An 11,881-nucleotide genomic window follows, 5' to 3' on the forward strand; every position below is an offset into this window, starting at 1 on the left:
CCACTCTCCTGTTCAACCAAATGTTAGCAAGCTAGAAATTAGACATTAGGAGAGGAAGGTGGCCTAAGTTTGGGGGCTTCTTTGAGATTTTGATCATCGGGATTTTCTTTACCCTTCCAGGCAAAGACAGCCCTCGATGGATTCCAATCCCAAATAACCCTGCTCCAGGCTCCAGGAAACTCATGCTGTTTGTCTTCCTTAGCCTTGGCTCTTGCTAACTCACTGCATGACTGTGGGCCAGTCCCCTAATCCCACTAACTCTTAGTTTCCCCAACTGTTAAACAAGGGAATTGAACAAAGTAAGTTAACTTTGTGTTTCTTAGCGTTGACTATGGAAACCCTAGACATTTGGATAGCAGGCCACAGGGGAGCACCACCGACCCACCTCCTGGTGACAGCATACCTAGATTACAGATAAATTACCCAGGAAGGACACAATAGCCTGACAAACTCAACCCACAAACATGAGTGAGGAAATCCCTAATTTAAAGAAAACAGCATTGTTAGGAAGGTTTGTCCAGCATTTAATTTGTCTCTATCCTCATGACTTTGGAAAACCAGGTGAAAAAAGAGTCCCTTTAAAGAATGGGCAGACAAGTTCAAGTGACATGTGCTCAGCTTGCTGTGATGCATTAATCCATCCATTCATCCATTCTTTTCTTTTTTTTCTTTTTCTTTCTTTTTTTTTTTTTTACACAGAGTCTTGCTCTGTCACCCAGGCAAGAGTACAGTGTTGCGATCTTGGCTCACCGCAACCTCCGCCTTCTGGGTTCAAGCGATTTTCCTGCCTCAGCCTCCTGAGTAGCTGGGATTACAGGCACCTGCCACCATGCCTTGCTAATTTTTGTATTTTTAGTAGAGACAGGGTTTTGCCATATTGGCCAGGCTGGTCTTGAACTCCTGACCTCAGGTGATCCACCTGCCTCAGCCTCCCAAAGTGCTGGGATTACAGGCGTGAGCCACCACACCTGGCCTCATCCATTCATTTATTTTATATTTCATCTTCTTCCAAAAATTATTTGAGGCAGAAGTAACAATGCTAAAAGCTATTGCCTTGCTGCTGTAGGACAGAGTTGAGGGAGAGAAGAGGCAGAGGAGGGGCAAAAGAAGAGGAAAGAGAAGCAAGAATAACTGACAAGTTGCTAAGAGAAAAAAGAGAAGGAAAATAGTGTCCCTAGCAAAGTTTCATTTACTGAGCAAACAACGCTTGCTATTTTTCTTTGGCTCAAAAGGCCTCTGCTGGGCATTATTGATTGGACAACTGGGCCACAGTCCTCCTGCCAGGCAGAATTCATCAAGGCAGCACCAGCACTTATAGGAGATGGTTTTTCTGGCCCTGATGGAGCAGGAGCCCAGCAGGTTGCTTGCAGGAGCCAGTTGGGACCTAAGTGTGCCCCAAGGAAAGGGGAAACTGCAGTAAGATGAGAGACACTAGGGTGGAGGGCTTACAGAAGTTGAGATTCACTTCCTCTCTGGGACCAGAATACTGCAGCCCTGCGACCAGGCTCCCTGCCCCGTGAGCTGGCTCTAGAGCCCTGCACACAGATTGTTGGAAGGCCTTTTGATCAGCCAGTCACTCGATTAACCAATAGAGCCATCTTTATTGAGCACTTCTCAAGGTACCCTGGAGAGGTGCTTGAACAATGCCCTCAAGGCCTTTGCTAGGGAGAAAAGAAAATGTCATCACACAGTTTAAAAAGAGCCACTCTTGAAAGTGAATCAGTAACTTTAAACATTGAAGGAAGGAAAGAGGAACAGGGTGTTACTATCTGTGGCGACTGACTCTATTAGGAGAGCCGACCCAGTGGTAGGAAGCTAAATTCAAGGCTCCTAAAATTAAACTTTTGAAAAGTGAACCCTTCTTCTTCATGAAAAACAGAAGGCAATCGGCAGCACAAGGCCATGCCTGGGAGTGAACCCTGCAAAAGACGGAGGAGGTGTTGCTTTAAGACTTCCGAAGAGGGAAAGTCCCCCTCAGCAGGGGTCCACGGGGGCCACTCAGGGAGAGAAGAATGGAAGAGAAGATGAAGGATAGGGGAAGGGGTGGGAAACATTCTCAGAGGAGGCTATGGCATAAGCAAAGGCAAGACCAGAAGTATAAAGCGTAGCTGGGGCCCAGAGTCATGAACTAGTGTGACTGGAGTCAAGCCTGCCCAACATTTTGGGCCTGGGAAGAGTCAGAAGGGCCCTGTGTGCAGAACCATGGGAATGCTAATAGCTCATATTTGTATGGTGCTTAATCTGTATATGCAGTGTATTAACGAATGTAATCCTCAGAATAGTTCCATGAGGCAGGTACCACTATTCTCCCCATTAGGCAGATAGGCAAACTGAGGTACAGAGAGACTTAAGTAACTAGCCCAAGGTCACTCAGCAAGTAAATGATAGAACTGGAATGTGAACCCAGCAGTCTGCGTCACAGGCCTTGAATCCTTAGCCACTAGGCTATCCTGTCTCCATCAGTATTATCAGGAAAGGGAGCCAGAGCATGAGGAAGGTGATGCTTGCAATTTGGGACTTGTTGCTTTGAGGTGGATGCATCTACCAGGCAATTGAGAGCAAGGGCTACTGCAGAGGGTGGAGTGCTTGAGAATGCTATAATACCTGCCCATACTCTTCCTGTCCTTGGGTAGGGCAGAGAGGGCACTGGAAATTGACCATTTTGTTTTGTTTGTCAGTGAGCTGGTCTCCAGGACAAGGTTAAATATATATTAAAATGTACACACACACACACACACACACACACACACACACATAGTCAGCAGCATATCATCCATTCTCTCGGCTAACACACAGGCAGAAGTCTTTATGCTGAGCTGATCAATGCCCAGTCAGGGCATTCTTTTCGTCCACACACACAAAAATCAATTAGTCAGTCTGAACCAACAAAGAGGAGCAACAGGATGGCCCAACTGATGAAACCCCATTCCAAGAAAGGTTATACTGTGTAGTTATTCATTTAACCTTCAAAATAACCCCTTGAGGTAGATACTATTATTATGGTCATTTTTACACATTGACACATTCCCTGTGTACAAAAGTCTTTAAGATAAGATAAACATTTGTTGGTGGAAAGAGCCTGGGCTGAGAATCAGGACACCTGGCTTGTAGCTCCTACTTTGCAGCTTACAAGTGTGTGATGGGTCTCAGTCTTCTCATCCGTAAAATAGGAGCGGGGTTGGAGTGCAGAATCACTAAAGCTCCTTTCTGCTAAGGCTCTAGGATTCCAATACTGTTCCCAGGACTTCATATTTTCATTGGCTTCCTGGACACAGCCTGGCTGCTCAGCTCCTGCCCCCAGCTGTCCCTTTACTAGCAGGCATAGGCTATGGCTTCCATCCAAAGCTTTGCCTTCCCAACTTGCCCCAGGGCCTTCAGTAAGCATCTGTCACTTCTTCCTGCTTCTTGTTGTGAAGTTTGGGGGAAGAGTGGCACCCTGTGGGGCCTGGCCAAAAGGCCAGGTTCTTCCCCATCTGGCTGAGGACAGGGAAGGAGCGTGGCAGATGGTGAGCAGAACTGTCCTTGCCCTAGACCTGGGGGGCCCATCACCTGCCACCCTCACTCTGGCTGCAGTCTTGCTTGGTTGGCAGCACTCACCCTGCAGCCCAGCTAGTCATCCAAATGGCCTGTACAGACAAGGAGCTCTGAGACTTGGTTTTTTTACTTCTCATTGCTTTTGATTTCAGGGTTGGCAATCATTTTGTTGGATGAGGAAATTCAGATCCTCGTCTGCTTCCAATGCTCTCTGACCCTGGATCAGGGTCAAAAGAGGCTCACTGGCCCTCTGCCCTGCTCCCATTAGTCAGAAAGTCTATGCTGCAGGGTGGACTCCACTTCAGGGAGCCGGGGAGATATAGCAAGAGGTGGGTATTGAGATAGTCGCAGGCTTGGACTCCGAACTTGGTTCTACTTTTTCCTACCTCTCTTAGAGATCAGATTAGGAAATAGAGATGGAATGGAGTAAGTGACCTCTGGGTGGTCTTTTCAGATCTTAAACCTATTCCTGTACATCAGGGTTGACACACCACAGCCCACAGGCCAAATCTAGCCAATAAAGTTTTATTGGAACATTGCCATGCCCGTTTGTTGTAGCTGCTTTCATGCTACAGTGTTGAATAGTTACAACAGAGACCATATGTGGCCCACAAAACCTAAAATATTTACTATCTGGCCCGTTACTGAAAAAGCCTACTCAGCCCTGCTCTTCATAGCTATTCTCACAGTCACAGGGGTTATGGAATTGCCTGCTGCTCTCCTTTTAGCCAAGGCTGTGTAATAATACAAGTCTCTTGTGGCCAGGTGTGTTTCAGAGCTCAGAACTGCTTGGATTTCAGTGTATGTGCACTGCATATATGGTACTATTAGACATCACCTATGGTAGGGCCTGGGACAACATACCATAATCAAATACATTCATTTTTCTATAGTGAAATGTAGAACTATTCCCTCTACATAAGATAAATAAGACCACAGATATGTTCCCATCAATGCAAGCCAGGCTCTACCACCTAATGTGTTCAGGTTAGGTCAGATGTGGCTGCAAAATGAGTTATGAAAATCAGTTTTGGATCTCAGAGCATTAGGGGTATCAGAATTGTTGCTAAGGAACTGTGTTGTCATACTGATGCTTTATTGGGCACTGGAGCAGAGGAACTACAGTCTTCTGAGGGGGTGTGATGATCTATTTGGTAGGTTAGGAAACTGAGACTCAGAGCAGGCATATGGCCGAGGTTACCCAGTTAGTGAAGAGCAGAGCCCACACCCAAATCCAGATTTATCTCCAAGTTCTAATCCTAACCTCCTTTAAGATCCAGGTTTAATCCCCTGACCCCTATCACCTTTCATGAAGTCTTCCCTGAGAATGAAAGTCTACATTTACCTCTGACTTTTCCAATTTTTTTTTGACTTTGAAATCCAGCACTTAATTATATGCTACATGGTGTTGTTATGCCTCAGTGGTCTTCTCATCTTTTTGAGGGCAAGGTCGGTGAATTCCATTTTTTTCTGTCTTCCCCACAGGGCTGAATGCTCAGTGTATCGGTGATGATTCATCGTTGATTGAAAGAAAGTGACTCACTTAGGCTGTAACTTTGCTTCCTTCACCCAGAGGGGCATGGAAAGGATGCGGGGGAGGAGGTTGTCAGGTATGTGTCCATGGAGTAGGAAGGCCTTGGAACATAGCCTGTTTGTCTCCCTTGAAAACCTTGATGCTCCTTAATTAAAGAGGTTGGATTTGGAGATGGATACATATGGAAATGAAGCATATATGTGTCATATTTTGTTAGGTTGGAAAATGCCACAGGAAAGCTGTAGATCTGCATACAGATATCTCAATGATCAAGAGCAGCCAGCAGTCAGAGGTGACTGGCCCTCTGTGGTTGGTGTTAGCAAGGAGGATAAAGACAGTGTCTGCTTTTAGAAAAAGCATTTAGGTGAACCTCCTGGCTGAGTGCTCCTGTGGGGCTTGGATAATGCTGATGAATATGTGCATTTTGAAATGATCAGGAGTCAGCCTGATAATCCATCACATGTAAAGATGCCTTTGGGAGCAACTAACCCTTTCTTTGCTCCTGTGAAGTTCAACCCCTTATGAGAAGGGGCTCCTAGGCATCATTACCACAGGGTTTATCATCATTATCAGCCTTCATGGTTGCCAGCATGAGTTCCTGAAAAGCCTGCTTACATATGGTACTTAGATAAAGCTCTGTCTAGGACAAGCCTCACTGCTGCCCTCAATAGTCTTGTGATCCAAAGCATTCCACTCTATGCACTAGGAGACTGGATGAGGTGGTAGAACAAAGCGTGGCCTCTGGAATCTGGAACCTAGGTCTGGATCCTGACTCTGCCACTTAGTAGCTGTCCAGTCTTAAGCAAATTACTCACCTTCTCTGAGTCTCAGATTTTCATCTATAAAAAGGATTGCTAATAATACCTCTTTCTCAGGGTTGTTGTGAAATATAATGTGATAGCCACTATTAAATATTTGTATAAGCAAATTTTAAGTCCCTTCCCTTCCTGTCCACCATTAGTCTCTGTATTAGTCCATTTTCACACTGCTAATAAAGACATACTCAAGACTGGGTTAATATATTAGGAAAAAGAGGTTTAATGGACCCACAGTTCCGCATGAGGAGGCCTCACAATCATGGTGGAAGGCAAAAGGCACGTCTTATATGGGAGCAGGCAAGAGAGAGAATGAGAGCCAACTGAAAAGGTTTCCACTTATAAAACCATCAGATCTCATTCACTTATAAAATCATCAGATCTTATTCACTACCATGAGAACAGTATGGGGGAAAATGCCCCCATGATTCAGTTATCTCCCACTGGGTCTCTCCCACAACACATGAGAATTATGGGAGCTACAATTCAAGATGAGATTTGGGTAGGGACGCAGCCAAACCATATCAGTCTCCAAAGACAAACAGTAACCTAGGCAAGGGAGGGCATAGATGTGGCACACATGCTGCTCCTCTCTCTTCCAGTGCCTGTGGTAGGCATCAGTAATCAATCACTGCACTGTACTCTGTTCTGCTAAGCTTAAATGAGGCCCCAGAATCTTCAACATGGTGTTCCAGGCTGCACAACCTGCTAGGACCTATACCAGTGTCTGCAGAGCTCTTTCAGTTCATCCCTTCGTGGTGGAGGAATCTCAGTTGAACCTAAGCTATGATCCCAGTAGGATCCAGAATATTCTATAGACTGTTGGGGCAGGCCCACTAGGGTCTATTTCCCAGGAACCAAGGAGCTTCCTGGGGAAGAATTTATCCTAAGAGAAGAGAGCCAAAGAAGTTAGGTTCAAGGTAATGGTCCATGGTGCAGGAGGTGGGGATGTAGAATCTGCCACTTAGGATGACCTCTGCCTATCCCTACAGGAGAGATGCCTGAGCCCTTTTTTAGAGGAAGGGCTACAAAAAAATTATAAAGGAGCAGTTTCTCAATAGTGGTTATAGATAGTGATGGTCTAGCACAGCTGCTGCTTTGAGGTCAGCAACCACTTCCACTACGGGAGCAGACATAGTATGTCCAGCCTAGATTCCCATGCCAGGTTTTGGACTCGGCAAGTGGTGGGCATGGGCAGGTGTTGAGCATGGGCAGCTTCAGCATACACACCAGAGAGCACCAGCCACAGCAGGGCCCTTCGTGGCACCCCCAATGCACCAGGCATTGGCAGATACCCTCTGTGGCTGCTTCTTGTGCTATTGGTGGTGACCAAAGATTTCAGTTCAGTGAGGCAGAACAAATGAGTGGGCTGGTGTCAGGTGCTCTGAGTCCTCCACAAGCACAGTAAGTCACCCATTGGGAGCCCCCAGAGCAACCTGGGAGGGAATTTAAGGTGCCAAAGAATGGATAGGAAGCAGCCAGAGAAAGATTTTAAAATAGTATTCCTTGAGCTCCCTCCAATCCAGCCCCTGGTGGCCTAGGAAACCAGAGTTAGTATATGATCTTGAGCCATTATGCATCTTATGTCATTTTTCAAATATTTATAAGTCACCTCCGGAATCTCTGAAGTCAGAAGAGTGTCTTTTGTATGCTAATGAGATGACTGGTGGCTGGCAGCCCCTAGATGGCTTCAGAATGGGGACTGATCACAGGAAAGTCCCTCTGGTTAGGATTTTCAGCCCCATCCCCCAACCTCCACTAGGGGAGAGGAGCTGAAGGTTAAATTGATCATCAATGGCCGATGATGTAATCATTCATGCCTGTGTAATGAAACTTCCATACAAGCCCAAAAGGACAGGGTTCAGGAAACTTCCAGATAGCTGAACATGTGGAGGCTCCTGAGGGGTGGTCTACCCAGAAAAGGCATAGAGGTTTCATGCCCCTTCAGCCATACCTCTCCCTAAGCATCTCTTCCATCTGGCTTTGTAACATCCTTTATAAAAATTGATAAATGTAAGTAAAGTCTTTCCCTGAGTTCTGTGATCCTCTTTAGCAAATTAATCAAACCCAAGGAGGGAGTCATGGGAACCTGGATTTACAGTAGGTTCATCAGAAGCACAGGCAAACAGCCTGGGGCTTGTGACTGGTGTCTGAAATAGGGGGCAGTCTTATGGGATCTGGCACTATCTCCAGGTAATAGTGTGGCACTGAATTGAATTAGAGGACACCCAGCTGGTGTCTGCTACAGATGGCTTGGTGTATGGAGAAATACCTCCACACATCTGGGGTCACAGAAGCATTCTGTGCTGTGTTGTGGTGAGTAGAGAATAGGAAAAACACACTTTGGTTTCTCCTCTATATCTAGAAGATATAGACCCTAGAAGCAGTACTTGGATTTTATGTCTCATTGTGTCCTCCATGGTGCCTAGTACAGGCTGGTATGATGGTAGTTCCTCAAAAAAGTTTGGTCAAAAGAATGAATTAACAGAAGGAAGGAGGGACAGATGGATAGGTGGGTAAATGAATGGATGGATGGTGTGCCACCCTGCAAGCCAGCATTGATGGTCCTGTATTACTGATTGCTATTTGCATTTTGTTTCCTCCCCACCCTCTCTCTTTTCCTTCCTTCAAATATTTTTTGCTTCCTTAGTTCTCATCAACCCCATCTTTGGCTCCATTGTGAGCTTCCTTTCTCATAATTTCACTCTCTTGAGATCAGAATGAAAAGCTGGGTCAATTTTCCATTAATTAATTCATTAATTAATTGAGTCAATAACTGTTTATTGAGCTCCAGCTGTTCCTTTGTCTATTCATGCAGTCACTTGACAAGATGCTTATTGAGCACCGGTGGTGTGTCTGATGTGGTGCCAGAAGCTAACTGATGGGGAAACACAAAGATCTAAGCAAGATCCCTGCTCTCTGGGGTCCAACATCTAAATGACAAAGCGGACAGAAGCCAGCAAACACTGAGCTCTGCTGACCCATTGCTCTCACCATGATCAGTAGCCCCACCTTCAGGTTGTGAAGGTCAACCCACCTCCAAACCCCATGTTGTTTTACCTCTTGCTCTTTGTTAATTGGTCTAACAGGTTGCCTGCAGTGGCCACATAATTAATATGGCATTTGCAGAGACAGGCACTCTCTGCTCGCTACCTCCCTTCACCCTGCTTCTTGCCTCATCTTCAGTCTCCCCTGCTCCTTCCTCATCTGAATCCTCAGAACTCAGAATTAGAAGAGATCTTGGGGTGCTTCTGGTTATCCAGAGCCCAGCATGGGTGTCCCATCCACAGCATCTCAGAAGCTGGTCCCTCACCGTGGCCCTCACCTCCAGCAACAGCCTGCTCTCTCTGCTTCATGAGCCTCCTGTCCTGCTCCACGAAGGCATATTCATATGTTCAGCTCAAGTTGACCCACTTTGTCTGGACTGCATAAGTTAGAGCTCAGGATAATCCTGATTCATCTTTTGAGCTGCAGCCTTTCAGATTTTAGAATTATAGCTATTATGTTCCTTTTCAGGATTTTCCTGAGGCTAAATATTTCCAGTTTCTCAGCTTTTCCAAATTCAAATATGACCTTTCACAATCCTGAAGATGTTTCTCTGGACAGCCTCTAGTTTTTCTAGAGACCCCTCAAAATGTGCCCCATTCCCCTAAACTGACTACTACAAAGAGCGCTGCCCAGCAATTGAGGTCAGCTGGGTTATTGCCTGGTTTTAAGTGACCACTCTATTCTTACTTGTGCACCCTAAGTTTTCATTAACTATGATTTACATACTACTAGCTCTTATTGAACTTAGAGCCAACTAAAACTACCAAGTCTTCTTGACATGAGTAAAATAAAATAGCGTTATATGTTAAGGTTAAAATAACCCACTAGGATTATCTGCTAGTCCAATCTACTAATTTTACAGGAAAGGAAACTGAGGCCCAGAGAGATCAAGGGACTGTGAAAAGGCTCATAGCTTGTGTGGAGTAGGGCACAGCGGGGTCTCCTAACTCCTGATCCAGTGCTCTTTCTAAGACACCAGGCTGCCTCCTGATTGGCAGCCATTTCGGGGGTAAATAGAACGCGTCTTCTAGTTTCAGATCAGTCTTTCTCATGCAGTGTTTTCTGCTGTTGGATGTTGGAACCCAACACATGACCCCGGGTTTAGCCCTTTGGGATTTCGTCTTACTCATTTCATGCAATCTGTTGAGATAATTTCCAGCCTGATTTTGTGAGGCATTGCTGTGGCAGGTCCTCCCAGGCTTGTGTCAGGCTGACGTATGGAATTTTCTCGAGCTCTGGATGCTTTTCATTCTGTGCCCTGTGCCAGCGTGTTCCACCGCAAACCTGGCAGAGGAGACGCACTGTCTGAAGCCAGATGCACCGCGGGCTTCCTTCTCCCCTCGCCTGTCTGCCTGGCGGATGTCTTCCACATGAGTCTCTCTCTTCCCACTTGCCACCTGTCCTGCTTGTTAGGTAGGAGCCCCACAAATCCATCCCAACTGTACCACCAGCGTGGAACTTAGGGGCAAACGTGCCAAGCAGGGTTTTGTTTTATTTTGTGAAATAGCCTTTCTTGAGAATCTACCTGTTGTAGAAAAAAAAAAAATCCCTGAACCAAGCATACTCAGACATGTTTCCTGTCCCTTTATGGACTCACATTACGATTCTCTCCTTAGTTTTCTCATCTATATAATGGGAGGAGACAGAAACTCAGGACTAGTAAGCATCTGCCCTGTGCTAGCAGCTATGCCAGGGGCTTCATTTAAGTTTGCCTTTACGTTTACTTTTAACTGTCAACACAAGCCTGCAGATGATATCCCCATTTCAAAGAAGAGAAAACTGACCTCAGAGAAGTTAATTTGCCAAGGCTTATCCAGCTAGTAAGTGGCAGAGTTTCTTTACCCTCTGCCCTCCCTTGCTGAGTTACTGTAAAAATCAAATAATTTAGTAATGAATGTAAAGCTGCTTTGAAAAGTATAAAGTACTCTGTAAACATAAGGGGGAATTGTTAAAATACTTAGGTTCCTCACTTGCTTTCTTTCTCCTTCTTCTTTTCTGTCACCTCCCTAAAGTATAAGCAGCTGCCTTCGGTCCAGACCTATCAAAGAGATGTCACAAAACTATTTTTCAAAATGTCAAAATGCCTGTGTACTTTAGCCCAAAGTAATTATGCCCTTTGATTTTCTCGAAGTCACAATGCAAAACCCTGGGAGCTTCGAGGATGTGCCCTTTCTCCTCCATCCTGAACTAATGGAAATCAAGGCTGAAGGCTGAGCCTGCCGGGGAGTCCACAAGAGCCCTTCAGTGCCACAGAGGCCTGGCCTGACTTTGGCAGGTCTCCAGCAGTGACCACAGAGTGCTAAATAATAATAGGGTTGAATTATTTATACAGAGGCCAATGACTCATGAGGCATGGTCCACTTCTAGAAGAGTGCCAGGGTCCCAAGTCTAAGGTGAGTGGCTGCCAGAGGGAGGACTGCAGTCCTAGCCTCTGGAGCACCAGTGCACACACCCCCTACCCCCCGCCCTGCCATCATCCCACCCCATGTACAGCAGGCAGAGCTCTAGCACAGTGCCTGGAGGGCAACTAACATTTCAGTGACATTATTGGGTGTTTACACCAAGCTAACTATTTGTGCATACAATTTCCCATTTCATCTCCAAAACAATCTTTATTTTTCATATTTTTCCTGATAAAGAAAGTGAAGCTTATGTTTCAGGTTATACAGTTGGCAAAGTGTAGAGCTGGAAAGAGATCCAGGTCTGACATTTCTAAGATACCATGTGCTATTTCTTTTAGAATTCCTCTTTCCTGACAATCACATTTAAAAGCATAATCTGGGAAGTGCAGATGGTGCCAGGCCCAGTCTCAGGGCACAATGGATTCTTTGTATGGTCTTTAGGGCCCTTTGTGATCTGATCTCATTCTAGATTCTTCTTATCAGACACAATGTTTGTCATCATCAGAATCACCTGGAAGCTTTAAAATACAGATTGTTGGAATCCATCC

The sequence above is a fragment of the Pongo abelii genome, chromosome 16, assembly GCF_028885655.2.
Source record: "Pongo abelii isolate AG06213 chromosome 16, NHGRI_mPonAbe1-v2.0_pri, whole genome shotgun sequence".
Taxonomy (NCBI): domain Eukaryota; kingdom Metazoa; phylum Chordata; class Mammalia; order Primates; family Hominidae; genus Pongo; species Pongo abelii.